The 25,399-nt window shown below is 34.0% G+C and overlaps 1 pseudogene; it reads left to right on the top strand.

Annotated features, from left to right (window-relative positions):
- The first annotated feature begins 3,151 nt into the window (after window positions 1-3,151).
- The window catches only part of LOC149570393 (sulfate transporter 3.1-like), an 89,596-nt pseudogene continuing 67,348 nt past the window's right edge, over window positions 3,152-25,399 (top strand).

Below are 25,399 nucleotides of genomic sequence, written 5' to 3'. Positions count from 1 at the left end.
CAAAGATCCCAAGTATGATTCTTCATCAAAGAACAATACTCCTCCATTGCACTGTCCCACTCAAGATGTCCTGTCGCTACTACAAATGTCTAAGGATCATCACAAATAGCATAACTGAGAAGACTAGAACCCACATTATGTGAATAGGTGTGACGAGAAGTGGTAGGGTCACCAGCTAGCGATCTTGTAGCCTCAACTATAGCTCTAGCCCATTTAGGCATCTAGGGAGGATCCTGTGGTGGAAGTAAATGGGGATCAACATGATCATTGTCCTCATCATCTGAAAAAGAAACTAGAAAGGATGAGGGAGTGGTGATAATTGAAGTAGACTTTGGAGGTAGGGTATCTACTGCAGGAAGGTGATCATCAAACTAGACATCCCATTGAAATAGGACCTCTTTGGAATCAGGATCAAACAACCTATAGGCCTTAACATCCTCACAATAGCCAACAAAAATGAGGTGTTGGCTCTCCTACTCCATGGCTCTCCTCTGAGCATCTAGTATAAATTCCCATGATTCACTACCAAAAACTCAGAATGAAGAAACATCAGGCTTGACATGAGACCAAGCCTCCTCAAGAGTCATATGTTGAACTACCTTGTAAGGCATCTGATTCTGAATATAGTTGGCACAATTGACTGCCTCTACCCAAAAACATGAATCCATGGACCTAGACTAAATCATACAATTAGCCATCTCCTAAAGGGTTATATTCTTTCATTTAGCCACAGAAAATTGATGCTAAAGACCATGTTCAAAGCAAAAATCCCTAAAAGCTTGGTTCACATACTCCCCCCCATTATCTATGTAGGTCCAATGAATAGAAAGACTAGACTGCTTCTCAAAAAATGTCTTAAAGACTCAAAATGAATCAAAGACATTAGACTTGTACTTCAAAAAGTACACCCATGTATGTCTGGTGAAGTCATCAATGAAAGTAAGCACATATCTAGCACCTGAAAAAGGAGTGGGAAATGACATGAGGTCACTATGAATCAACTCTAGTGGTGCTAAAGCACAAGTGGCTCATCCATGTGGAAAAGGATTCCTATGTTCTTTGCCAAGTGCACAACCCTAACAAACACCATCTATACAGGGAATCTGGGGAAGCCCAAGAACAAGTGCATGTGTGCTCATCTGCTGAAGATATCTATAATTGACATAGCCAAAATGCTCATGCCAAAGTCTACTTACTAAATCTGCATGTGCAACAAGACATAAACCTATGTCATCAAAAGACTCAAATCTATCAAATCTATAGAGGCAAGATGTAGAGTCAACACTCCCAGTAGCCACAATCATCTCAGAATCATGTAAGTCCTAGATAACCACATCATATGGTGAGAACTCAACTATCTTACTAGAGCCAAAGTGGCAAATTTGATAAATAGATAATAGGTTCATCGATATATTAGGGACAAGAACAACATCTTGAAGAGACCCCCGAGCTAATGCAATAGAACCAAAAACCATAATAGAAAGATGTGATGAGTTCCCAATAGAAATCTATGAAGTAGGACAAGAGGCAAGTGAGGTGACCAACTGTTGGGTGTTTTTCATATGCTGAGAGGCACCAGAATCAAGAACCCAAGTAGGCCTAGAAGTCATAGCTCATGCAATAAGAGCATGACCTTTCCTTGCAGGTGGTGATGAAGACTTAGGAGCTGAAATGTGATGCCCCTACATGGCTTCTTCTAAAGCCTCCAAATTTTTCCAACACCTAGAAATGGGATGTCCATCCTTTCCACATAAATTTTAGGTCTCAGTTGATTTCTTCTTAGTCTTGGAGGTAGACTCAGTAGACTTTGAAGAAGATTTACCCTTGGAAGGGTTAGCTAAAGGTTTGGCATCAATTTTTGGTGTATCTTTCTTCAGTTTGGCTTTCTATTTTGGTTTTCCTTGAGAAGTTTAAGCAACCAATGCTTGGCTAGAAGAGCTAGAGGCATCCACCTATTGGATCTTAGCCTGCTCTCATGTCAAGTGATCACAAAATTCTTAAAAGAAGGAATCTAATGTCTATTACCCAAGGCATCCATAGTAGAGTAGAAAGTGGAAGAAAAGATTTGATACTATCCTCACAACTTTAAGAGTATCAAAAAAATGCACTCATCATCTCTTTTTTTTTTACCACATCCTTGCAAGACTATACGCAGAGGTTTGAACTTCATCAAAAAGTCTTCAATAGCAGGAAAGCTAGCTAGTTTCAAAAAGGTCAACTCTACATCAAGCTATAGTGCCTTGAACTCATTCACTATGCCAAACAATGTGTGGAATTTAGTCCAAATAGCCAGTGGAGTGGTCAGACCATCCAAATGAAATAGTAGACTATTTGAGATGTTCAATACAATCAGTCCCATGGCTTCATCCATTTTGTTTCTGTGTTGAAGAACCTCAAAAGGGCACTACAGAATAGGTTGGTTCACATCTAGACATGATCAATAGCCTCTTGACATGAGAAGCCTAGCCATTTGTGTCTTCCAAGTGTGATAGTTGTGTGGCGTGAGTCGGATCACAGAAGGATCTGACATTGAGAGAATAAGATAGAAGTAGAAGGATATTATTCTAAAGTAAATTATAGAATAGAAAATGCTCCCCCCACAACGAATAAATATATCCCCCAAAAACCAAAGCAACAACTATTGAAAAACACAAAAATTGAGAAAAGAACTTAGAATTCAAATGTAGAGAAGAGGAAAATAGAAGCCTCTACTTCAATGCAAAAATTGGAAGTTTAAATGAACTCAGAATCAAACAAAACTAGCACCATTGTCTCTATTTTTGAGTCAGCTTTTCGGCACTTCTTTTGAATCAGGAAAAGACCTTTGTATGCTCAAGTTATAGCCGAAAAATTGACTGCTACTCCAAAAAGACCACCTCACTAGAAAATTACAGTCACTATGTTAAATTTGATGCCTATATGGCCATCACTAGGCCATCACCAGAAAAAAAAAATTGGTGGCTGGATTGCTGACATCAACAATCAAATTGATGACATCACCTCATCAAAAAATGATGTCAGCACAGGGTTTGGCAGTGATGATGTCAGCAACTAATAAGATGATGTGATAATCCAAAAATTGATGTCAACACTAGTACGGTGTCAAAAAGTGACATAAGCAGTCTACAAGTGATGTTAGCATGTTAGAACGATGACAAGGAGAAAACTGCCAGTATGGCGCCTGGAAGGAGAACCTAGCAGTGCCACTATCTATGGGAAAGTGGAGGCGGTGATCTGGTGGCAGGTCAGCATCGGAGGAGCTGTAGTAGGGAGTTGTAAGATGGTGGTCATCGAGCATTCGATGGGTGGTCCTACAGTAGTGCCTAGGCGCGATGGTAGTGGCCACCCAAAATTTAATTTTTTTTATTTTTTTTGTCTGCGTTAGTACGACTGTACTAGGGGGGCCAAAAAAAATTCCAAAAAATGCCCTGTAGCCAAAAACAAAAAATTTTATATGAATCATGACTGGAAATGGCCTTCTAGATCCAATGGCAGTGCCCCTTTGACCCTAAAGTGCTCCAAAAAATCACCCTTCACCCTTTTGAAGAAAAAATGCTAAAAAAGCTAGGGTTTTTGTCTTTGAATTGTGGCTTCAAGAATCTTTAGCTGAGGAAGTAGCAAGTCCTCTCTGATACCATGTAGAAGTTGAGAAAACTAACTTCATAGATCCTCAAGAACACCTACATGAAAATATCCTACAATGAAGAGAAACCAGAAAACAAAAAAAGCAGATCTTGGAAATTCTCAACAATATGAGAGCAAAAATATACTCCAAGTTATGAAAACAAAAGTACAAAATTTCAACCTATAAAGGTGAATGAAACCCTAAAAGGAAAAAGAAACTAGGTTTGCACAATATAATTAATGTAAAATATTAATTATATGCACCTAAGAGAGCTTAAGAACTAGATTAATAAATAACTTACTCTAACAACAACCCTATCCAATTTTGTAACACTTTGATTTGATTTCTCAAAAAAAATTGTAGTCTTCTCTAACTTAACTTCTTCTTCCTTGATTTCCTTATCTACCTCTCTCACATGTTTAATAGAATTTATAAAGTAATGTAAAATGTATTCCCTTCTTCTACACATTCTTCAATGTCTTTGATGTTCTCACCAATTACCTTCACATCATTAGCTATAGAAGCACATACCTTGAGGAATTTCTCTACTATGTACACATTTTCTACTTTTTCCTTAGTATATTCCTCTAGATAAATGAATTTTGTATCAAAATCATTAATAATTTTTTTCTAATTATCCACAACATCACTACCTTGAAGTGTTATTTGCATAGGCAATGTTTTTCTCAACCTATCCAATGCTCTACCTAGAATCCTTGTATGTTTTTTTTTTATTCTTTCCTAATTTCTCCTCAGTTTTAAAAAAGTTTGTCAATAAATATTTACTAAGGTATATTCATCATATTATTCTAGATTCTCATCATTTTCCATGCTATCAATTTCTTTTCTCAAGTCACTACCAAAATTGTCTGCATACTTAATGAAGTTGAAGTCTTTGTTATATTGTCTAGTTTCTTTGTCTCAACCTCTGCACTAACTACAATTTTATCATGTGTAACTATGCCTTGATATGATGGTGTGACTGATGAAATGTCACTTTGGTCAACTATATCAATCATGATGAATGAAGTTTTACCTTTGTATATCATCTCCCTTGCCTCTTCTTCAGTTATAACCTCATCCTTCTCTTTCTTGAATTATGTTTCCTTATCTTTCTCCTCTTCATTACTAATTTTCCCTACCTTATTGGTTTCTTCAAACATGATGTCTTGAATTTCATTGTTAGATACAAAAGTTGTTCGCAAAATTTTGTTTTTTTCTTCTTTTTGCTCCTCTTGCAAAGCATCAAGTGTAATCAGTACACCAAAAATTAAGAACTTTGGTTTCTTAACTATGCTAAAGAATTATTTTACATATTTTGTCTCTTCAAGAGGATTTTCTATCTACTCTCTAATAGATATGTTAGCTAACTTAGGTGGTGATGGACTCTTGTAATCAATCTTCTTCAATACTTATGTTATGGTCTTTTCAGGTTTTTTTGTTATTTCTTCATACATTCTAGCCATGATCTTGACTAATCTCATGTTTTTCCTCATTTTTTTGGCTTTATCTAAGATCCTTTTTCATTTCATCAATTGCAACTAGAGTACATAGATCAAAAAGCGTTTGTTCTCAAATTCTTTGATCTTCTTCCAAAAATTGCCTTCTAATATCTAGCTTGTCATTAATAACATCTAGTATACTATTATGATCTCTAACAAGTTCCTTTTGAAATTTAAAAGATATCTTACAACATAGTTTTATGTAAAACTTGGTCACTATCCTCATTCCTTTCATAATAATTCTCAAGTTGATCAATCTTGCCTTCATTTTCAATTATTATTGTGATCTTCTTCATATTTGGTTTTGATGAGGGCATGACTTGAGACATAAATGAGCACAATAGAAATGGAAATTGTCACTATCTGAAATAAGAAGTTATTACATGAATTATAGTATAAAAAATCTCAACCATATATCCTATGGGGTGCAACAATATTAGATTCTTCAGAAAAAAAAACCCTTCTTATAGTACTTTCTCCAAAAAATTCCCACTAACTATCTTTTCACCACAAGGATGGGTCTTAAATAGCCTATTTTAGTTTTTAGGGGCCAAAAATCAAAATTAAATTATGACATTTGGTGGTTGAGTGCCAAAATATAACATCTAGAAATCAAATTAGAAGTAGCTGCACAAATAAAAAGCTTCCAAAAATAGTGGTCAAACTTTAGGGAAGCATAAATTTTGATATGGGACTCTGATTGATGAACTATTGATATTGTCATAAATCTCTTTGAGTGCTTTATAGCCCTAAGGATAGCCTATGGTGTCCCATATTTTTTTAGGTCATATGAGGTAATTTAGTTCCTTGAATCTAACTCAAAAGGGTTTCTAGGAGGTCTTTTGGAAACTTAAAACTACAATAACTTTTAAATGGTGAAACGTGTTGACCTGATTCTTTTTATAGAGTGCTTAAATTTTGCAATTTTATTGTGAACCACACCCTTAAATTATTCATAATTATAGAACTCCAAAAATATCTCATTTTCCTACATTTCACATTTGACAAAAATTTTCACGTATGCCAAAAATGCTAGTACAAAAAAAGTAATAGTGGAAATTTGAGAGTTGGAATCTCTAATTTTCCTGATGAGTATCCATAAATGAAAACACATCAAATTGAAATTGTCACTAGACATATTTTTGTGTGATATAGGATTTACCCAATACCATTGGATGCTCATGCATCAGGTTTACATTTCTTATTTCATCCTTATTACTTGTTTCTACAACTTCTTATTTATCTTTTTCATTTTCTTTATCCTTTGTTTTAGGTGCTTCATTAGGCTTATTAGTCATAATCTTTGTGACCTTATCTTTCTTGAGACTAGGTCCTTGAGATTTATCCTTTTTTCTCATTGTTCTTGTAGGTGTATTTCATTGATTTCTCTATTTTAGCTAGTGGAGTAACTCTTATGTAAATCCTTGTATCTTTTTGAGGTTGAGGTGTAACATATATCTCATCAACCCCAATGATGGGTGTATCTTGTACCTCTTGTTCTTCCATACCTTTTGCTATAATGCCTAGCTATCAATTTGTGCCTTTGCAAAATCTTCACTTCCCATATTTAATGATGTCCACCATTAATTAGTGATCCCTTCCTTTTCTATTATCTTACTTTCCTTTTCCTAGGACCTCTATAAAGTTCTTCTATGATTTAGTTGAACTTTTCTTTCTATGTACCCAATCTTTCTGCATTAGTGTCTCTTGGTGACACAATCATAACCTTGGTATATTGTTCAATCATCTCATTATTTACTTCATAACCTAGTAAATATATCCAATCTTGTATTGCTCCAACTATTTACATGCAAGTAAAGTTTGTTTCAACTATGAAAAATATTGTCTTTGCATACTTGTCAACAAGTTTCTTTGGAATCATAACTCTTTGTCAAATAGTACTCTCAAACCATTAGCTAAAATCACAAATCCCAAGTACACAATCTCCTCTTGCATAAAAGAACACTTTTTTAGATTAATCAGCAACTTCTCTTCTTTCAACCTCTACAATACTTGTCTAATATGCTCAAGATGTTCTTCCTTAGTCTTACTAAATATCATAATATCATCTAAATAAACAATCACAAACTTACCCAAGAATCTTTTTAGAACTTTATTCATCAACCTCATGAAAGTACTAGGTGCATTAGTCAAACCAAATTTATAAAAACCATCTTTTGTCTTGAAAGTAATCTTCCATTCATCACCTTCTCTGATTCTAATATGATGATAGCCACTCTTCAAATCAATCTTGGTAAAACACTTTGCTCCACTCAAACAATCCATTATTTCATCCATCCTCAACATATAGATGTGATATTGTTAATAGCTCTAGAATTAGTACACATTCTCCATTCTCCATTCTTGTTAGGTGCTAATACAACATGTACAGCACATGGGCTCAAACTTTCTCTAATCAAACATTTCTGCAACAATTCATGCACTTTTCTATTAAGTTCTTCATTCTTTGTATGTGTCAATCTATATGGTGCTTTGTTTGGAAAAGTAGCTCTAAGAATCAAATCCATACAATGACTTATGCTTCTTAGTGGAGGTAAACCATTAAGAATATCCTCAACAACTATATCTTTATACTCATTCAACAATTCTACAATTTCTGTTGTCACTTTGTCATTACCAACTTCTGCTACTTAGTCATTGCTACCAACACTTGGTCCTCTAGGAATTCTAGCAAAACAAACTCAATTCTTCTTTACATCCTTTTCAAATTTCTTTCCATTAACCAAACAAACTTTCATTGCAATACAACTGACCTCATCTAGACTTTCAATCAAAGGCAACAATGTTTGTTTCTTCCCATTTACCCAAAGAGTATGTTGATTTAATCTTCCATCATGCACAACATATCTATCATATTACTAAGGTCTACCCAACAAAATATGACAAAAATCCATAGGCATAATATCATACAACACTTCATCAAAGTAATGGCCAATCTTGAACTTCACAATACATTGCTCACTTACCAATATCTTATGCTCATCTTTGATCCATGAAACATGATAAGGTTTGGGATGTTTCAGCCTCTACAACTAAAACTTTGTAACCATCTCTTCTGATGCACAATTTGTAGAACTTCCACTATCAATGATTACCTTGTAGCATTTTCTAGCCATCTTATATCTAGTCTTGAAAAGACTTCTTCTAAGGACAGGTTCCTCATCACTTCCCTTATTACATAAGGTTCTTCACACCATCAGATTTTCTCTAGCCTCAAGTCCACTTGGTGAACTCTTAATGTCCTCTTGAATCACAAAATTTCTATTATCCTCCCTACTTTCAAAAGATCTACATTCAAAAGATCTATGCCCTTCTTTACCACATCTGAAACAATTACCACAAAAACCACCTCTAGGATAAAAATTGCCTCTTCCTCAGTAAGATCTTGTAACTCCTTGGTATGAGCTACCATCTTTCCACTTGGTCTTGTCTTGGTAATCATTCTACCATTTAAATTTTCTTTTATACTGCACAAAACTTTTAGATCTGCCACCTTCACCATAAGATCTACCTCTGCCTCTCTCGAATCTACCACCTCTACCTCTTTATCTTTGTTCATGCTTCTTTGTCAAGATCTCCTTAGCTTTCAAGGCATATTGATATGCTTCTTCCACACTTTCCAACTTCATAAAAATTATTTCATCTTGAATTCCAAACTCAATCCATTTATGTACCTTACAATTTTTTTGACATCATCATTGATGTATCCAAATCTGATGTCCAATCTATAGAATTCCTTGATATACTCCTTCACAGTCATGTCCTTTTATTTCAAATTTTGCATTTTCTCAACAAGCTAACTTGATAATCAGTAGGAAGGAATTTTTCCTTTACCTTGTTCACCATCTTTGGCCAAATTTTGGTCTTCTCCTTTCCTCTCCTTTCTCTATCAATTTGCAAATGCTCCCACTATAGTGTTGCATGACCTTTCAACCTAGTAACTGCAATCTTCACCTTTCTATTATGAAGAGTTTTTTCATACTCAATGAACTTCTCCATATCTAAGATGTAATCTAACATAGCATTGGTATCCAATTTTTGATCATAAGGAACAACTTCTACAACAAGCTTTGAATTTTCCCTAGACAACACTCACAACAATCTTTCCTCGTCTTGATCTTCTTCAGGTTCTAGATTCATCATCACTTACATCATCAAGATGTGCTTCTCTCCTCTAGTCTATCTCCACAGCATCTAATCTGGCTATAATTTGTTTCAATTGATCCAATATAGCATTATCAACATTTCATCTACCACAAACCATCTTTATAAATCAAGTTCCTATAGGATCATAACCCTTTGCAAGTTATAGGCCAAAAACCACAGATTTGCAACCGTACAACCAAATCCAAATCAAGATTCTACATGATCCAATCTCCACAAGGATGAACCTCAAGCTCTGATGCAAGAAAGGATAGGGAAAACTAGGGTCAATGGCACACCCAGCTCTCTGAACTACCCTACAAGAGTTAACACAACAGAAGCAAACACAAAGAATAGCAATCAAAGGAGGAAGAAGAGTAAAATATTTTTTATTGATTCTTCAAATATTCAACATACATGCCCAATTGTAAGGCCTTCTAGGTTATGGCCTGATAAAAAATACATTCATACACAAAGATCTAGTATCAAATTCGCACTTTCCAAATTTTCTCTATAATCCTTTTCAAAATTGCCTTAAAAACTCCCTCGCTCTAAGCCTAAACACCCTATTTATGCTAGCCAAAATGGATTATAAAACATTCTAAAACATAGATAATCCACAAGTTGTCTATTAACAAATATTAAATGAAAATAAACTTAACATTAAATATTCAAGTCAGTCTGCATCAACAATTAGCTATCTAGAAATTGATATCTGATAAAAATTGTGATATCTCCTAGCTTTGATTAAGTTAGAACTCACACTTTGAATTGTGGGTAGATATTTTGGTTCTATACAACTCCTTTATTTTACAAAGTTTGATTCATCAAGGAAAAGTGTGCGTCCATTCTGAAAGTTGAGCACAGAAAAATGTCTCGCAAAACTACCAAAAATTGATGTTCTGGGAGAATTGTCATATCTCCCATCTCATAAGGAGTTAAAATGTGTGCCTTTGATAATATATATTACTCTAGGCCCTCTTCAATCCTTAAAGTTTTATATCCTTCAATCATCGTGTAAAATTAGTTACACAATCTGTAATAGGCACCCAAAAACCAGAAAATACAACTTCAGCAAAACATAATTTCAGCACCAAGATAAAAATTGAAAACATGCAGGACAACAGTGCAACCCAGGATGCTCTTGTATTAGTATCAAAGCACTTAAATTGAAATTTTTTAGTACAAAAATTGAGATTTTTTGGTACATAAATCGATTTTTTTAACACAAAAATGGAGATTTTTGGGCATACAAATCAAGATATTTTGTACAAAAAATGATCTTTTTCATACACAAATTGATACTTTTGGTATGAAAATCAAGACAATTCTGTACAAACTTGTCATTCTTCTTGAAGTGCTTTTGGTTCTTTGTAGATATGCTTCCCGAGATTCTCTAGCATGTAAATTGAGATAATTTTGTATGGAATTGGTACAATTCTTGAGGTAATTTTGGTGTTGGTAGATGTACTTCTTGAGGCATTTTGGTACAAATATCGAGGCCATAAATATTTTTATTTTCCCTTCTAGCTCTATTTTGACCTACATGTGGTTTTGTGGTCGTAATTTGCTCATCTAGACTCTATTTTTTGCAAACGAGATATTGCCAAAAAGTTGGTTTCGAGCCCGTCATGATGTAGTTTATTTGGATTTTTGATGTTGTTTGGTTGCCAGTTTATCTAGTCAAATTTATAAGTTCTATTTTGCACTCCAAGAGACATATCTTGAGACATTTTTTTTCCAGATTCTACTCCAGTCACATCCCATTCATTTTTTTACTTTTTTGCATTCTAGTGGATATCTTGGTTATTTTGGGTTTGGAGATTATTATTTTTTAGATGATATTTCATGGGTTGTACTATCTCTTGTATTAGTCTTATAGCTCTTTTGATCTTTATTGACACCATATTGTGGTATTTTTGCAAATACATTGAGATAAAGTGTCACTCTATTGCATTTCAAGATCTTGCACATCTTTGAGTTTTGTTTTACTAACACTAAATTATAAAGTTCCTTGGGGAAATTTCATGTTGGTTATGTTTTCCATATTCCTTTGTCAAGTGAGTGTTCCTTCCATGATATTAGCCTCATGATGTCTTGATGACATGTGCTATTATAGGTGTTTGTACTTCTTTTGCACTCTTGATGTTCCTGGTTCTTCTTTCTATAGGAGATATTGCATTCAATATAAGTGTTCATATCTTACCTCTTAGAATTATAGGGGGTTATGTTGAATTTATTTCTTTCTTGGTTGGATGGAGTGATCCATGTATTTAGTATTTGATTCTATGTACTAGGTGATGGCATTAGCTAAACACTTATGCTTTTCAGTGAGATGGATCATTTACCATATAGATATTCTTTTATCCCTTCTTTTGGAGGTCATGAAGATACCTTCCATCTTCAATTGATCAACTCTTCAAACTTAGTCTTCTCTACTTGGTCATGTTCTATATAGTGGTGGTTCTTCAAATCAGCAATTTGAAAGTGATTTTAGCTTCATGCTTCAGTGGTGTTCTTAGTGATCATTGTTTTGTTCCCATCTGCTGGACATTCTTTCCATCTCTTTTTGGAGTATGTTTTTTCCCATGTGGTTTTCTCTATTTCTCCTCTTTTTAGAGATTTAGTTTTACTTGGGTACCTCATTAGGACTTGTTGTTGGGACCCAATTCTTCCTTCAGTAGTATTTTCTAGGCTTTTAGCTACTCCTAAGTTTATCTTATGCGGGGGTGTTAGAGTAGTAAAATATTTTCTTATTAATTAAATCATATTGATTCAATTATTAAGTCACTTATTATCTCTAGTTTACTTAAGCTAAACTTTGGGCATATAATAATTATTTCTTTTATTAATTATTATCATGCAACCTAGGTTAGTTACATGTTAGGGATTTGATATTTTTTTATAAGGATTGATCTCTTTGTAATTTATTAATTCACTTTTGATAATAGTAATCTCTCTCTTTTTGTGATAGGTCTTTACTGGCAAGTGATTCTTGGGATCTATAGGGTTGATCTTTCATCAACTTCAATAGTACTTACAAATACTTTTGCATACCACTCCCTAAATATTATTAGTAATACTTATCCATCCTAGGGAAATGTACATGTATATTTTCTCTATGGATAAGGTACCGTAGTCCACCCATAGAGAGAAGAAACATATTTACTCTCTATGGTGATACCAAGGAATTTATCCACATGTAGACACACATACACATACATGAAAAAGACACCAAAATGCATACAAGAATGACTACTAGGTATACAAACATGTTAGACCATTTAATCCTTCCTTTTTTTTGTTTTTGGCACACAAGATTAACTACCAGGCACATAAACTTATTAAACCATTTGATACTATATGTTTTTCATACATATTAAGCCACAAAAACCTTATTGGTCATGATAATCTCTCTCTCTCTCTCTCTCTCTCTCTCTCTCTCTCTCTCTCTCTCTCTCTCTCTCTCTCTCTCTCCCCCCTCCTCTCCTTTTATGTTGGTAGGATATAATCGTGAGGGGTATGATCCTTTGTGATGCTCTTGCATTTCCTATGTGATCTTTTTTGCTTTGTAATATCTTTCCAAATATTATATTAATGGGTGATAATTTTCTTTAGCTAAGGTCTCTTTCACTAGTTGATTTGGGTTTTAGTTTGTGTCTTTTTATTTTTCTTTTATTTCTTTTATTTTTCTTTTTTTTATTTTTTATTTTATTGTGGTTTCACAACACACTCCCAATTTCTCCTAGAAATGGGGACCCCGTAGTAAATTTTTATTTTCCAGACCCTTAGTTTAAGGCCTTGATCATTTTGGGACTCCCTCAGGAGTCTAGATCTAGCTTTTTTTTCTCTACCTGAGAAAACCCCCAAGTGTCAAAACTAGAGAATTTGGGAGATTTTCAGGTGTTTTAGTGCATGGATGCACACTAGCACACTTAGCACACATGCACACCTATCCAGGGTACACAAGTGTGCTAAAGACACAAGTGCACACCCATTTCCTTTGGATATGTGCACATGCACACTTGCACATGTGCACACCTCTAAAGGGTGTGCACACCATCCATAGGCCTATATAAGCCCATGACCCCCTCTCCTCTCCTCACTTCTCCTAGCAAGCTCTTGATTCCCATACCTCCACACCTCCAAAGGTGTGCTCAACCCTACACACACCACCAAAACACATAAGTGTTAAAAAAAATCAAAGGTTCAAGGTGCACATATATGCACCTTTTTTCCATATTTTTGCAATGTAAAAACCTAAGGCATCAACACTTAAGGAAAGGTGTGCATGTGCACACCTCCCTAAGGTGCACACATGCATACCTTTTATAAGAAACCTTAAGGAATGCATAATCAAGGTGCGCATGTGCCCACCCTTTGCACAAAAAAACATTAGGGACATTTTTTCCCCTTTGCACCTAGAATGCACATATGTGGTAAAATGGTCATAAAATAACCATTAAGTGCACCTTGTGCACGTATAAGGGTGCACTAGGTGTGCTATTTTTCATTCTAGGATTTTGTGTGAGAAATTGACTGTTCTAATTCTTTTCAAGTTTTTTGGGATAGGTTTTTTGTTAGTTAGGGTTTTTTGGGGTTAGATTTTTAGCTCTACAAACTAATATATTCTTTTTGTACATATAAAAATGTATCCTTAACTTGTCAAGGTCATAACTTTTGACTTAGAGCTTGGAATTCAAAACCATTTACATTGTTAGAAAGAAGAACTAAAAATATAATTTCAATCTCTAAAATAGTGAGCCTTTGGCTTCCCAGTTTTAAAGATTGGTGAAAGTTTCAACTTCAAATTTTGAGTAGAAGAATCTGAAAAGGCTAGTTAAAAATGCCTAGAAAAGCTTATTTAAAAAGATATGAAAAAGTTTCAAAAATTTGATCATTTTGGATAATCTAGATTACCTGGTCTCTAACTAAGAAGGATTAGGCAATCAGAGAGAATAAAAAATCAACAAATAGAATTCACAGTGCACAAAGTGCACATAATATAGAGGTGTGGCACATAATGTGCAAGTACATGGATCATCATAGCATCTTCATTATCAACAGAAATAGAGATCTCACCAAAGCTGGTAACCTTCACCTTCAAAGGAGTCACATATAAGTTTTGATTCATGAATTTACACTGAAGATCAAAGATATAGAGGTTGGACATGTGAACCAAAACAAGTTCCTCATCTTATGAAACTATTAATGACATGATTCAATATAGGTGCCTTGGGATTTTAGATAGAAGAAGTAGAAGGAGTTCAAATTTATGAAAGTATTTGGCTATAAAGAGGGTATAAATCATCAAAAAAGGGAAAACTAAGTACACAAGAGTGCTCCCAAACTTAGAGAACTTTGATATTTTGGTGAATTGAGCAACTTGCACAAATTCTCTTAAGGTGCATAGGTGTGTAAGGTGTGCAAGGTGCATTATTCAAAGAGGTGCACTAGTAGTTAACTACCAATTCCAAATTTAGAACTTTCCATGCACTAAAAACTCATTCTGACGACAATTCAACTCCTAGAAACTCCTAAAAACTCGAGGTCAATATTTTAATGCAATAATATATGCTTTTGGTACTCTCATTCTAAGTGTAGTTATTCTTTTCAAAGTGTGTTATTTTTGTGGATTATTGTTCATGATAATAATGGAGCCAATAGTTTTGTTGTGTTGATTTGATTGCGTGATATTTTAGTTTTGGTGTTTGTTGCATATTGATGAATTTTGTTGACGTATAGAGTTGGAGAAAAGATCACCCTTTTTTTCTTACATAGCTTCTCATCTCACATGAGTGCACTTTCCATGGCCTTGTGATTTGATAATAAGTAAAACATCTTTTGGTTTTACTAAGTTTACATCAACGATTGCACAGTGGATTTGAGGAAGTGATGCTCCTACTTTCATTGGTTTCCTACTAGATCTTTTCAATGATTTAACTTGCAGACATGTTGTTACCATGGTTTATGTCCATTAGGAATTTCCCTTTCATGTTATTTACTTTCATCTCTCCCTAACTTATCTTTTCTATTTTATTTTCTAACCCTTGGTTAAACTAGGAATTAATATAGTTGCATTATTAGATTGCATTCATAAAAAATAGAAAATACCCTAAACATATTTTTTTTTGTGGTTAATTTTGAAACGACAAGAAAATTGATCATCTTATCTGAAATTGGTTCAAACCAGAAAAAGACTCTTTGTGAAAAGAAAACTTAGCTTCAACTAAGAAGATTTTAGTAGGTTACAAGATTGCCCAAAACCTTGGAGTTGATCCTAGATCAGCTTTTCAATAGAGGAGTTCAAAAGGATTCCTACCATTAAGCATCATGCAAAATGACAGCTCAACATTTTTCTATAGGGCTCTTATACATGGTAAAGGAGTTTGGATCCTAGGTTTGGGGGATTATTCCCTTGAGATTGGTGATTTTCTATCTTTTTGTGACTTTTCATTTATCTCTTTGTCTCTTCTCCTTCTTCCTTTATCGAGAGTATGACTTTCCTCATACTCCCACTAAAATGGGGGTTAAATATACAATCTTAAAATGGAAGCACTTAATTTTGAAACCTTTTATGACTCCTTAATTTGGTTTTGATATCTATATCTTATTCTCAATCTTCCCCAAATTTTTGGGTCATTTCTCATCTTTCGACATGGTCCGTTAGGTGTTATTTTATAATCTTTTTGGTCATATCGTCTAGCAATTTTAGAATCTTCTAAATCTTTCTACATTTCCTCTAAGAATCAAAGACCTCTATTATTTGACCTCCTTGGGAATAGATTTACCTAGTTCAACCTATTCCAAAATTGGTTGACCCAAGTGGACCTTTTCCTAATTTTTTTAACTTTGGCACTCAAAGTGTCTCAAGTCTCTCAATTGTTTGACTTTCCTCTTGGTTTGACTTGCTTTTTTATTCATCCCAAAAAATAGTATATAAGGAGGCTTGGTAATTTTTTTGCATCCACCAAGATATCTTCATCATCCTACAAGAAACCAAGAGAAATTTTAAATAGACGATGAAGAAGACATTGCCACCCACATAGTTGGGGAACCAATCCCACTATGCACTAGTGCAATAGCACCTAGGGTAAGGTCAAACCCTAAGTCTAGTTTCTAGTTTGTTGATGGTCTAAAAAATCATGGGGTTTATAAGGAATAAAATTAAATTCCCAAGGTGTGTTTAAGAGATTTTAGTTGAAAGTTTTTTGATTTAGGAGTCTAATTTGGTCAGTTAGGTCCTAATAGTTGAACATTGCAAAAAAATTCTCTAGGAGGAAAATTGAGGTAAAATGATAGAGAAGAGGGAAATGAGTGCATTAATATGGCCCTTATATGTTCTAAGTTCATTGTAGGAGGTTTCATAACATTATTTTCAAGTTTGGAGAGTCTAGGAGAAAATTTGCAAAAGTTGTCAAAAAGTTGCATTGACAACTTTACAATTTTGCAAAACTACTTGACAACTTTTTAGGCAATTTTGGAAAACCAAAAATTTTGGGTAGTTATGGTTCAGATAGAAGTCTAGAACAAATAATGAAGATTATATAATAATTTTCCAAGTTAGTTCCAAGGGTTGGACAATTGGATGTACGGACAACATTCAGCAACAGGACAGTTTTGAGCATTTGAGCATAGTTTGGTGTTTTTGGTTGGATTTTTGGATTGAATGTAGGACTATTTTTGATGAAGTATAATCTTGTGTAAATTTCTTAAACTTTTGTGTTATTTTTTTGGTTTCAAGTAAGCATTCAATAATGTTTTAAAAATTATTTGTTTTTGTTAATCATGTTGTCAAGTTTTGAGTAACAATCATGAAATGGGCTATAGCTTGAGTGTCCTTGGTCTAATCACCATGACTCTTGGAGACCAAGAAATAGACTTTTTACATATTTTAAATAGGGTTTTTTGAGGTTGTGGAAGGGAAACTATATTTTATCAAGTGAGCCCTAGGCAAGCTGGCAAGCTTGGCAAGGTGCAAGGAGATGGTTGTAAAGAGTTCTTGTGAAGAATAAATGATTGTCTAGGGTCAATATTGAATTGGTAAGGTAGGGGAAATTTGTAAAGGAAGCCAAACTCAAAGGAGGAGAGTGGATATAGATTTTGATACTTGCAAGAGATTAAACACTGGCATCGCTTCCAAAACCCTTAAAATTGGGGTTTTCTAAATTTGTACAGTACAAACATTGTTGGAACCCTAGACCTACAAAATCTTAAAGGGTTGTGTTAGCCAAAAATACCCTACCACCAAAAATGAAATTCAAAAGATAGGCCACTCAATAGTCACCTAGGGCTTCATTTTTTCAAATATTTGAAAGTTCCTCATGAAATAATTTAACTTTGGCTATATTCTTTTATCCTAAATCTCACGGCCCTCATTTCTATTTTATGCCTTCAAGTTTAAGTTGTGACCATGTGATCACCCCTTAGTCACATAGTTGTAGCAGATTAAGTGCTAACTAGAGATTAAGTGGTGAGGGTGCAATTACACTATGTTCACATCGTTATAGAGTTAGTTGGCATAATGAAGGTTAGGGTCCTGACATGGCAACTATATTATTTTTCTTAGTCACAAGGTTAAATTGGCAGACTATGGTTTAAGTTGCAACAATGTGACAAGGGAAAAATCTTTAGTGCTTCAAAGATACATTCTACATTGTTAGATCTACCAGGATCTACAATCTATGCACCATCATGAGGATTTAAGCTGGAACTATAGTTAGAGTTTTGATCGAGCCATTCCCTTTGTTTCGCTCGGTCACAAGCTTAAGAGATGAACCTCAAGTCAAAGTAGCGATGGTGCAAGTGTAGTTAAGTCCCAATCTTCCTAGGGTCAAGGAGGTTAGTAAGAAATGACAAGAGCAAGCTACAAGATAGTGATAATAGTGTGTTCACACAGTCCCAAGCATTTGGTGTTAGTTGAAAAGAAAGGGGGCAATTTTGATTGTGACTATATATAATGGTCAAAGTAGGAAGACTTCAAAGCTAGTAGGACATGACAATATAATTGGTCCACATGACTCTTCTTAGGGTGGAAGCTATTTGAGTTATGCTTAAGCAATAAAATCACATTCTATAATCTTTTCAATTGATGACTCTTCTCTATTTTCTCCAACATTGCTCTACAAGTTCACTATAAATTCATTTTTCCTTTTGACTTAATGATATTTTGCCTTGTCTCTTTCAGCCATTGATGTACTGTGTAAGATTTATTTTCCTCTCTTCAATGTTTTGTGGCTATTTTCAACTTGCATGATTGTATATCTTTTGGCGTATGAATGATATATAAGTGGACTCTCTTCTTCGTTATATTATTCATTTTGTTTATCTAATCCACATGTGATTGTTGGATTTAAACAAGTTTGAATCTATATATCTTTGATGTCATAATATTTCAATATGTGCATGTATGGGTAGAGGTTAGTTTGAACACTCTATTTTGGTGCATCACCTCCTTAGGATAGACTAGGTAGTTTATTTTCATGCATTCATTCTCCCCTTTTCTCTCCAAGTATAGTTTAGGTGCATCCTAATATTATAGGAAGTCGACCTTCTCTGGAGACTCAACCTCATAGTTCAAGTCCCATAGCTTGGAGGTTGTTTTTTTGTTTCACAAGCTTGTCCTTAGGTAAAAAATTTGGACAAGAGAGAAATTTTTTGTGACAATATTTTTTGGCACACCCAGTGGGACTATCATATTGAAGATTACAATTTCATTGGTATCAAAGAAAGATTCCATGCCTATGCTAAGGAGATAGTACTACATTCAGTATTCAAGCCTTCAAGTGGCTCTTTCCTTAAGTACTTGGTGACTCCCAACTTCAAATACATCTAGTCCCAGACCAAGTTGTTGTGATTCATGCCCAAAGTTTAAACAAGGGCATCTTCTAGAGGTAATTTTCAATACATGGAGCTTTCATTTTCAAATCCTAGAAGAAGGAAAGATAGGGTATCTCTATCACCAATTAGGAGTGCAGTAGTAGCACATAGACCTATGAGATCCATCTTTTCCACTCTTCCTAATAGATCTCAACCTATGATACCATCTTCTTGTATCAATAGATCACTTGTTTATGTGGCCAAAGCACATGAATTTGCCACCTTTAATGGTTGAAGCTCTCTCTTATTGCCTCAAAGACATGATATACTAGTATCAACCCTTAAAAGTGTACCTAATTTTACTAGTGAAACCTCTACCTCCCCTTGTGGAACATATTCAAGAGGTTTCAAATGTTTGTAATATCCATGTAATTACAGAGGATGATGTTTCTATTAGGATTCTAGCTTCATCCTTAAAAGGAAAAGCATTTCAATGGTAAAGAGGTTTGCCTCACAACTCTATTATTGATTGGGATTGGTTAGGAGTAGGGCTTTGTAAGCATTTTGAGGACAAAAGTGATCACCTATCACTTTTAGAGCAACTGACAACCATCAAGAGAGTACCCCATGAATATATGATTGATTTTAATTATAGGCTTAAAAATACATGGGATAGAATACCTACTACAGTAAAGCCTTCCCTGAGTAATGCATTCTTGTATTATCTCCAAGCTTTTAATAGTGATATTGCTACCACTTTGCGATATATGGGAGGGGATACTTTACCATATGCATATGAGATAGCAATAAGGGTAAAAAATATCTTGATACAAGGAGGGATGTTATCTCCAAGACCTCCAATGCCATTCTTTCCTAACATTCCCAATCATCAGCCTATTGTATCCCTTATTCCTACTTCCTCTGCAAGTCAATCCCTTACTATGGTCCCATTAGCTTCCACTTCTTCTAATGGAGTTGATAAGATTGAGGCCATAATGCAAACATTGATGTAGAATATAGATAAGAGGTTGTAGGATCATGAAAGGAAGATGGAGGACAATAGTATAGTGATAATAAAAATGAGCAATGAGTTGGTGACTATGAAGAGGAAACAAGTTCAAAATAATAAGCCTTCCCAACTCCAATATCAAGGTCCCATACATAATAGATCCCCAAACTAGAGTCATGTTTCCTACAATAAAAAAGACCTATCAAAAATTGTAATGCTACAAATACAAACCTAAATTCCCCTCACAATTATAATAGACCTATAAATACCCCCTTCTATGAATACCAACCTAAATAGGGCTTTAGTCCCTTAGAACAATCTTGATCAAGATTAAGATTCCTACCCTTCTTGTAACTACTATTATGGATAGTGCATATATTAGAAGGAAAAGGCTTACTTGGCATTAACTACACAAGAGAAATTTGTTGCAAGTATGAATGTTGATGATATTTCTATGGGGATCATTGTAGATATGTTACTATGATGGTATGTTACATTCATGACTGAGTTTTTCATTGATGTCAACATAGTCATTTTTTGTGGCATCTAATAGAAGAACAACGAAAAGATCAAGCTAGTACAGATGACTAGTTTAGTATTCTAACTATCTGAAGTTATGGGAGATACTTATAACTATCTAGTATATGTAGTTAATGTCAAAAGAAGAAATGATAAATCTAGAAGAAGTTATGTAAGTTTTGGTGATGTCTATTGTAAGATAGAGTTTACAAAGGCATGTTCTAGTAAACTTGTTATATCTCTTAGCAGAGTTGTTATTCTAAGAATTGAGGTTGAGGATTTGAAGAAGACATGTTGGTGATGATGTGGCTAATATCACTCATCATAATATTGTGTGTATAGAAATATATTCAAGTTGCAAGGTGAAATATTAATGATATCACTAAGTGTAATGTATTCTTAAAGTGGTCCTATAATGATTAATTAAGAAGGTCTAATAGAAAACTCAGGGAATTATTTTTTGGACTTGATATAAAGGAAGGAAATTTTCCTTTATTATATGTCATGGTTGATGATTAATGATAAGTAGTAGTAAGAGAAAAATGCAAAGTTAAGAAAAGTAGTGCGGAAATGAAGGAAACTTTATTATCGAGGTTTTGCTAAGTGATCGGAGGTTTGATATTTGGATTCAAGGTTTATGACCTAGTCAAAAAGGTCTAACAATGATTGGTTTAGAAAAACAAAACAAAGGAAATAAAAACATAATAGTAAATTGCATGTTTGACCAATGAGCTCTTCTTGTAGTTGAAATTGCATGTTTGGGCAGTGGGATCTATTGAATACAATTGATTAATTGTGTATTGTCTTTGATGTTACACATAATGTCATATCATTAACAATTAGTGTATTTTGAGCTCACTCAAGAAATTAAGACCATTTTTTGTGTCTACTAAGCATTCTAGAGTTTTTCCAAAAAGCCAGTGTCTACCGAGTTCACTCGGGTGTCTAAGGAAAGTCTATGGAAGATGAGTATTAACTGAGCTCACTCGATTAATGAAGGAAATTCTGAATGGAACTAGTGCTAATCAAGCTCACTCAATTACCAAAGGATATGTTCAAGTATGCAATTTTGACTGAGTTCACATAATTAACATAGGAAAATCATTTTTGAGTTAGTGTCCACCGAGCAGGGTTGGCTAACAAAGGATTTTCTTATTTTGGCATATTGAGTTTAATTGATTTGATTAATGGTTCTAGCCAACTAAGAATAAGAATATTAGTAATTGCAATTTGTATTTGAATTGACTTGACAATATGAAAGATATAAATAAAAGATCAAGTTGAGGATTAGAATCAAGAAGATGGATATGTGAATGTATTGAAAATTTGATGATAAAAAGAGGAAGTGAATCAGAAGGATAAGAAGAATATCCTTGTGGAGCTAAAAAGATATATTTGATCAAGAAGGATCAAGTATACAAGCTAAAATTGAGATTTGTAAGCAACAATTTAGTTACAACCAAATTAGTTCATGTCATTGTTACTCTCTAACCATTGTAGTTTTGATCTAAATCTCTTAACAGAGTTGGCTTAATAGCTATTTTTAAATCCTCTAACAAGGTGGTAGTTCTATTGAATTGTCTAAAAACCTCTAACAAGGCCATTCCTAATATGGTGATTATAACCTCTTACAAGGTCACACCTTATAGTGTGTTTTTAACCTTTAATATGGTTGGCTCCTAACAGGGCTCACTTCAGAAGAGTGAAAATAGTAACTAGTTGCAATTGGTGCTTTTTCCCAAATTGGGTTTCCATGTTAAATCTTTGTATCTAATGTGTTCATGCTATTTCTTTTCTATGTTTGCAACTAAGTCAAAGAAATGGTAATCATAGATAACATCTTAAGATTTGCATGCTAAGTAATTACTAAGCAACTATAGTGTTTACCGAGTTACAACATTTCTTTGTTTGCCGAGCATCAATAGAATCAAGTTTTGACAAAATAATTTTGTACTGACATCTAAGAGATCTAGGATTTATTTTTTGTAGTAACTAATTCACCCCTTCCCTCTTAGTTACTCCACTTTTTTTTCCAACAATTGGTATCAGATCTTTTGTTGCTTGTAGAGAAGGTTTCAATGACCTAAGCTAAAGATCAAGATGTCTTACAGAAGAGAGATTCCCAAGTTGAACAGAGAAAATTTTGAATCATGGCAAGGACTTATGAGGTTATATTTGGTTACTATCAGTGATTTAGGTTGTAAGTATCTTGATGTTGAATACAAAACTCTCACTGGAACATTATCAGTAGAAGATATTGCTGAACAAAAGAATCATAACATCATGATGATTGATATTGCATCTGCTCTTAGTTATGTTGAATTTAATGAAGTAAAAGATAGCAAAACAGTGCATGAAATGTGAACCAAACTGAAAGACATCTATGCATGAGATGAAAATGTAAGAAGAACTAAAGTATAAAGTCTCATAGGTCATTTTGATTAGATGAAAATGAGAGAAGATGAAAACATTAAAAAATATGTGGAAAGAATCAAAGAAAGTGTGAGCACAATCAAAGAATCTAGAGGAGACATTGATGACAAAATAGTTATAAGAAAGGTACTCAGAACTCTTCTTCCTATTTATGCAATTAGAGTATTAGATATTCAAGAAATGAGATGTGATCCAAATAAAAAAATATCTTTGGATGCTCTAGTTGAAAGATCGACAACTTTTGAGTTACATAATTATGATAACTATGTTCCTAATTCCAAAGGTATTGAGTCTGCACTTGAAGCTAAACTCTCACTTAAGAAAAGGAGTAAGAAATAAAATGTCAGTCAATCAAGAAGTGAAGAAGAAGAAACAAAAAAAAGTTCAAATAGTGATCCTGAAGATGTTGAAGCCCTGCTTGCAAGAAAGTATTCCAAAGGTAAGGTTCCTCTTATCTATTTTTCTTGTGAAGAAGTTGGTCACATTGTTGGAAGGTGTCCAAACAAAGAAAACAGTGATGAAAATAAAAGAAATAAACATAAAAGAAAGAAGGATTTCAAGAACTACAAGAACTACAAGGACAAAGGTAAGGAATCTTGTTTTATAGCTAAAGATTATGATAAAAGAGAAGATGAAATGGTATATATTTTTGTAAATGATGAGTCTGGTGATGAAGGAGATAAAATGGCACTTATCTCTCATGTTAGCAAAAATGATACGTGGATTATTGGTAGTGATTTTTCACATCATATGACTGGAGATAAAACAAAATTTGAGAACATGGAATATTAGGATGGTGGTAGTGTAAGATTCAGAAATAATGAACCTTGTAACATAAAAGGAAAAGGATATATTTCTTTGACTCAAGAATTTGTATGTGATAATGCTTATTGGGTTGAAGGATTAAAGTATAATCTATTGAGTGTGTCATAGTTGAATAACATTAGATTTAAGGTAGAATTCATGGATGGAAAGGCAAAACTATTGGATGGAAAAGAAAATCTAGTTGGATCTAGCAAGCAAACAAAAGGTAATTTATTTTATCTTGATCTCAGTGAAAATTCATGTTTTAATGCTCAAGTAGAAGAAAGTTGGTTATGACACAAAATATTATGTCATGTAAACTTTGATAATTTGATTAAGATAAGAAAATAGAAAAGAGTAAGAGGTATTCTTAGTTTGAAAAGACCTCATATAGGTCTATGCAAAAATTGCCAAATTGGTAAGATGGGAAAGACTAATTTCAAAAGCAAGAACTATCATTTAGATGAAGTCTTAGAGCTTGTGCACATAGACTTATGTGGACCTATTGGAATAGAAAGTTATAGTGGAGAGAATTTTTTCATTCATTTTGTCGATGATTATTCGAGAAGGATGAGTGTAATGTATCTAAAAGAAAAATTAGAAGCTTTTCAAAAATTCAAGTGGTAGTTGGCAAGAGTAGAGAAAGAAACTGGAAATAAATTGAAATGTTTGAGGTCAAATAGAGGTGGTGAATTTATCTCTAATGAATTCAATGAATTTTGCATAGAAAAAGGAATTAAAAGACAAGTATTAGCCCCTGGTACACCTCAGTAGAATGGCCGAAAGAAGAAACAGATCCACCATGGACTGTGCAAGAATATTGACGATATAAAAGAATAGTCCAATCAAATATTGGAAGCAAGCTATCAGCACTATAGTTCATACCTTGAATAGAGTATAGCTGAAGAAAGACTCAAATCAAACTCCTTATGAACTATGGTATGGCTATAAAAGTAATGTAAGTTCCTTGAAAGTATTTGGTAGAAAATGTAATATCTTGAAAGAATCTAGAAAAGGAAAATTTGATGTCAAAGGTGATGAAGGCATATTTTTAGGATACTCCTACAGAAATAAAGCATAAAAATGTTTGAATTTGTCTACTCATAAACTCATAGAAAGTGCACATGTGAGAATTGATGAGTTTGTAGAAAAGAGTGAAGAAGAAAGGAAAAAATAGCTAGAAGATTATAGAAGATTTGTTTACTATGAACTTGATAACATGCCAAATCTATCTAAAAGAAAGGAAGCTTCACCTCTTGAGTCCCCAAAATCTCCAATAGTTACTAAGTTGCAGGCAATACAATCTAAGTCATAGTCTAAAGGACCTGATTCAGAAGGTACTAAGCTAGAGCAAACCAAGTCTAAAGGACCTGAGTCACAAATAGTGGGACCTAAGCTTGATACTAAATTTCATGATAAAATCAATGAAACTCATTCCAAATCCAAAGAACATGTGTTAGCAAGACATGTCAAAAGGCATCATGCACCTGATCAAATCATTGGAGACAGATCCAATGGAACAAT

Source organism: Cupressus sempervirens, chromosome 3, assembly GCF_028749045.1.
Source record: "Cupressus sempervirens isolate cs-2001-9-10 chromosome 3, ASM2874904v1, whole genome shotgun sequence".
Taxonomy (NCBI): Eukaryota; Viridiplantae; Streptophyta; class Pinopsida; order Cupressales; family Cupressaceae; genus Cupressus; species Cupressus sempervirens.
The sequence above is the reverse complement of the archived record's forward strand: the minus strand, read 5'-3'. Positions and strand labels throughout refer to the sequence as shown.